Here is a 6,003-nt window from a genome sequence, read left to right as displayed (position 1 = left end):
GGGTAGAGGTATATTGTTTTTGCAATGAGTGGGTTATTTTTTTAATTATCCACTTGAATTCATTCTAACTTTGCTAAGTACAATTTGCAAAGACCTAAATGATTTTCGAGAACTTGAATTAAGGTTATTCAAGGGTAACTCATTTTTTGTTGACATTTTCAAATCCACTTTAATTATAGCCTATAAAATTATTAATAGAAAAACATCAAACGTACAATAAACAATAATTTTTAAAACCGAAACCGCCAGAAATACTTACCAGCCAATTAAGTTTTTTGTTATTTGTTGTTAGGTCATTATTTACACATCGACATTTATAAGGACTTTTCTTTTACCCGATCCTGACAAGGAAAAAACGTTTTTGATCTTATAATGTTGTCTATGGAATAGAATGTAATCTTTGTGGACTTGTTTCTTTTGGTGAAAAGAAAGGTAACTTGATAAAAAAAAATAGCAGGACATAGTTTTCAAATTAACAAGGGGCAAGCAGCTTTTACACAAAATTTTTATTTATCTGTTCATTCTTTTTCGTCAATGAAAGTAAGAATTATAGAAAAGATTTATTATCGTATAAACAGTTCGTACACCTTTCCATAGAGAACAAGAAAAATACTGGATTAGAAAATTAGGAACTGCCTTCCCCTAAGGATGCAATGAAATGTCGATAGCATCAGATATCTTTCAAGCCCACATTGTAGCAAATGAATGTAAGTGATGGGACTGTGTACTCTCAGTGATGGCACTGAGAGGAAGCGTAGTCATGGGCATCGGTCTCATAATAAACCTTTAATACACGATGTCTCTTGATTCTTTACTACCAAATGTAAATCAACAGTAAGGTCTACATCATATTCGCACCAAACTTTACTTTCCCTTTGTAAGTTTTAAATAAGTCTTCTGAAAAGGTCAAGGAAAGTCCATTTTTTTTATTCCTTGAAACCAGAATATAGGCTCTGATCTGTAATAATGGATATTGCAAATCATAGGCTTTTTAGTCCCCAAGTTTTACAGAAGAAAATGCAGCTAAAACAATCCGTCTTTTCCTTAAACTTCAATATGCCAATAAAGGAATCGACACGGTTACATGTATCATAAGTAATAGTCTTAATCACAAAAGGGTTCAGTCTTGTATTCCACCATATTTCAAGTAAAGACTACCCCTTGTTTTTTCCTGCAAATGTACGTCGACTATTGCTTCCAAACATTTTAATTACAAGAAAACTTTACAGGGCCTAGATACCGAATATCTGAAACAATTATCCATCGTATTCATGTTCTTCATCCTATAACTGTAGTCCTGCTGGACACGCGTTATTACAGGTGACGTTAATATAGGTAATGATGAGGACCTTAGATCACTAATTAGATCCTTCAACTGGCAGGGAATTTCATAAATACATGTATTATGGATTCTGTTGAAAATTACGCCAGGGATGGGCCAGATATAAAAAAGAAGACGTTGAAACTTTGTGAGAATGGATCAAATGTATCAGATCTATGATAAATCGCATATCAAAAGAATGAAGGGCAATATGAAAACCACCTGTCCTTCTGTATTGAATAATCCAGAAGTGGAAAATGAATTATATAGATTGTATGATCAGTACGTACTGGTCTCTGTTGACAAAGCAGGTAACAACATTTCTTCGTTTGTAAGGCTCATTATATAAATTATATTTTAAAAGAACTTGGATTTTATTCCACTTTTGGTAATCCAACTTTTACTCAAGGTTGACTTTCTAAGGAAGAATTCCTTCAAAATCATATGTCAGTTTTGAATATTTTAATATCCCAACCATCCAAAATGTTTGAATAACCATATCTATATTGGATTCCGAAACTTCGTAAAACTCCTAACAAACAAAGGGGGGTTCCAGTAAATGTTAAACCAAGCCTCTTTCCTTACTAAGATATTGACAGTAGTGAAGGAGAAACTTCAAGAGTATTGTGCAACAATATATTAGAGAAGTAGTGTAAATCAGATGTTGATACTTAAAAATTCCATGGAGTCACAAGATTTTTACCAGAATCAAGAGCTTAAAAACTTAAAACTTTTCGACTTTATACACGACTATTCCCCGCTATAAATCAAACTCCAGCCTTTTTGATATCATTGACAGCTGCTTTTTCAATAAAAATGGAACTCGTAAATTTTCTTACCCTGTCACTGGTCATTTGCAAAATTATTTTCTTAAGAAACATTCTGATTGTACAAACAACTACCCTGAAGTTGACATCAAAAAGATGCTTGATTTTCTGATTGCCAATGTCTATGTTGTTTTTGGAGACCAGGTCCTCCAACAATCTATTGGAATTCCCATGGATACCAATTGCGCCCCGTTATAAGACCTATTTTTGTATTCATATGAAGCTGAATTTGTCCTAAATATTAAACGTGAAAAAAAGAATACATTTGCTGTGACCTTCAACTCGACATTTAGATATATCGACAAGTATTGTCAATTAACAGTGGTTATTTCCATTCTTATTTCGATACGATATATCCCGGTGAGCTTGAGATAAAAGATACCATACAGTCTGACAAATCTGTTTCATATTTGGATATTTTACTTGAAAAAGAAGTTAATGGTAATCTTACAACCAAGCTCCATGACAAACGTGATTTCTTTAACTTTTCAAGCATCAACTTCCCTTACTTATGCCTTCAACACCTGCATAAGGAGTCAAATCGGTACGCAAGAACATGATCTACGTATGTACAATTTCTAAATTGACAAACAACTTGATGAAACAAGAATAACAGCAGTCTCGTTTAAAGTCATCATTTCTTATGTTCTATGGTCGATACAAAGACCTCGACAACAAATAAAATTTACCATCGAGTCAAATGCTGACTGAAGTTTTTCATACTAATTGTTAGTCTATCATTTACACACTGATTTGACGACGGATTTTTCCATTATTTCACGATCAGGACAAGGAGCACACGGTGGGTGTGACCAGTTGGCAGGGGGTGCTCGATTCTCCATGGCACTTGATCCCATTTCTGATGTTTGTGAGTCCGTGTTTGCTCTATTTTGTATTGTTTGGTGGACTTTTGAGCTTGAATGCTGTTCATTATCTGCACATATTTCACCTGAAACATAATCCTCCTTCCTGTTCATGTTCTTCTTCACCCTACAACTATAGTCCTGCTGAACGAGTTATCACAGGTGACGTAAATATATATACATAAGAAGTTAATAATAAGGATCTTATAAATCATTCATTTCAAAAGGGCCAAAGTTAAGGGAACCCCAATCTTTTAACTGGCGACACAATTTCATAAATATTATGGACTCTGTGGAGGATTAAACTACGCAATAGAGCAGACATGAAAAAGAAGATCTTAACACGTTGTCAGAATAGATTAAGTGTATCAGATGTACACTTGTATGTTAAAATCTCGTCTTAAGCTAGCGATTGAGAGGCAAAATGAAAAATAACAATCCTTTTGTTTTCAATAATATAGAAATAAAAAAAAAGAATTAGATGGATTACATGATCAGTGCGTACTGGTCCCTGCTGACAAAATTGGTAACAACATTGTCTTTGTTTGTAAGGCTCATTATTTAAATTGTATTTTAGAGGAACTGGAATGTAATTCTACATATGGTAATCCAACTTATACTCAAAGCTTCCTTTCTAAGGATAAAATTCTTCAAAATCGTTTGTCAGTGTTGAATATTTTTTTAATATTCCCAACAACCAAAAGGAATTTGATTTACTATATCTGTATTGGATTACAAAATTTCATAAAAATCCTTGCAAACAAAGATACAACGCGGGTTCCAGTAAATGTTCTACCAAGTCTCCTCACTAATGCCCTGTTCACACGACGAGTTTAATTCGCAGTAAATTAATGCGAAGTAAACTAATGCGAATCAAACTAATGCGAATTAAATTGCGTTCACACGACAGCTCATGCGAAGTAAACTAATGCAATTAAAATTCTACTTCTACAGCAAGGCGTCAGTAAGGCTATTATGACGTCATTTGCAAATCAAGTCACCTTATGCAGGAGCAGATGCATTTGACATAGTGTTACAGTGTCTGTACACATATTTTAGTGATTAACACAATTTTCCTTATTTTTTCACTCAAAAATAGCACAAATACTTCAATTTGACAACGGAAATGTGGCATTTGACCTAATTTTGCCATAACGCATGCCTCAAAATTTAATTCGAATTAGCTTCGCTTAGCGTTCACACGGAGCTAATGCGAAGTAATTTAATGCGCAATAAACTAATTCGAATTAAACTAATATTAAATTCTATATTCTTTACGTTTAATTCGAATTAAACTCTCCGTGTGAACAGGGCATAAGAGAGTAACAGTTAAGAAGAAAAAAACTTCGGGAGTGCTGTGCACGCAACAATAATACAATATATTCGAGAAGTAGTGTAAATCAGATGTGGATTCTTAAAGATTCGAGGAAACTTCATGAAAATTCAAAATCACTAGATTTTACCCAAACCAATCTCATAAAACTGAAGACTTTTTAACTTTATATACAGCAGTTCCCCACGTTAAATTAAAGTCTAGGCTTTTTTATATCATTTGACAGCTGCTTTTTCATTAAAACGCACCTCGTAAGCTTACTTACCTTGTGGATCCACCTTTGTTATTAGCAAGATTATTTGAACTGTTAAATGGACTTCTGCATACAAGTATGTTCTGAGCTTGAATACTGTTCCTTATATTCCATGTACCGGTATTTCATCGAAAATTCTTTTGTTATACAGGCCATGGGTCTTCATCCCTATACCCGCCACAAACAGGATATGAGAAATTGTGACTCTCTCTTTTTCTATTCTTTCTCAGGACGTTGTAAAGTCATCGACAGTAGAACGGGTCTGCATTCCTGACAATCCTCTTCGTTGGCTGGTCTAGCCACATTGCTGCAAAGCTTGTCTTGCCTTTCTTAGCCTCCTTGATGAGTTACCGTGTGACGTGTATACGTGTCCTATGCATCCGGAGTACCCTGGTATTCTTGCCGTTTGAGTAGATGTATTTACGTATCCGTTATCCACCATGTACACCGATAGTGATTTCCACTGTGCAAAACATCCCTCTGCCTCTTTCCAGCGTTTGTATTGACCCTTTCCTCCAGATTACTCGAAAAGGTTGCCACAATGCCTTCGCTAACGTTGTGCAACCTTTTAAGCACTATGTGTCGTATCCCATTTGGTCCTTGAAGTGAGCTTCATCTTGCTTTCTTGATTACTTCCTTCAGTTTTTTCCATGTAGGTTCCATCACATCCATTAAAACCTCTGGTGGATCCACTTTTATCTCATCTTGGTATTGACTCTCTCTCTCTCTCTCTCTCTCTCTCTCTCTCTCTCTCTCTCTCTCTCTCTCTCTCTCTCTCTCTCTCTCTCTCTCTCTCTCTCTCTCTCTCTCTCTAAGGGTCAAAGTGTGTTTCGTGTAAATAACCATCAGCAAAGTGAGGAGCTTTTGGTCTTTTTCTTCCTTAAAAAATCCTTCGTAAACTTAAATGGGTTCTTCACAAGTCTTGTCCTGCTCTTTTCTTTTTCTTCTGCCTCAGTTGTTGCTCCACTCTACGATACATTGAAAGCTTTGATCTGATGCCAACAGTCACTTGTGCTGTTCCTTCTTTTTTCATAGTCCTTCGTTTTTCTAAACTATTTATTCGGCTCGTTTAGTTTTCTGAACCTTCGTTCCCGCTTACTCAGGTTTGTTCTTTGTGTTCTTTTCTTGACTTTCCTTTCTCCGTCTCAAACCGCTCTTTTTGAATGTTAATGAGCATGCTAGTAAATATAATCCTCCTTTCTACATTCCATTGCAAATCGTGATCGAAGCCATTCCACACTACTTTAGCATCTTCTTTCGGCCATGATATTCTTAGCCTCCTTTCTTTGACGTTTCTCCGTTTGCCCTGGCTAGACCAAGTTTCTCCATCAAGTCGCTGTTGCTGTCTTGGAACACAAACACGGATATATTCATGGTACTGTGGGTTGCGTCTTGGTTAGGACCCT

Source organism: Saccostrea cucullata, unplaced genomic scaffold (assembly GCF_032062105.1).
Source record: "Saccostrea cucullata isolate Sc308-1 unplaced genomic scaffold, CSIRO_AGI_Scuc_v1 ctg314, whole genome shotgun sequence".
Classification (NCBI taxonomy): Eukaryota; Metazoa; Mollusca; class Bivalvia; order Ostreida; family Ostreidae; genus Saccostrea; species Saccostrea cuccullata.
Note: the sequence above shows the minus strand (reverse complement) of the source record.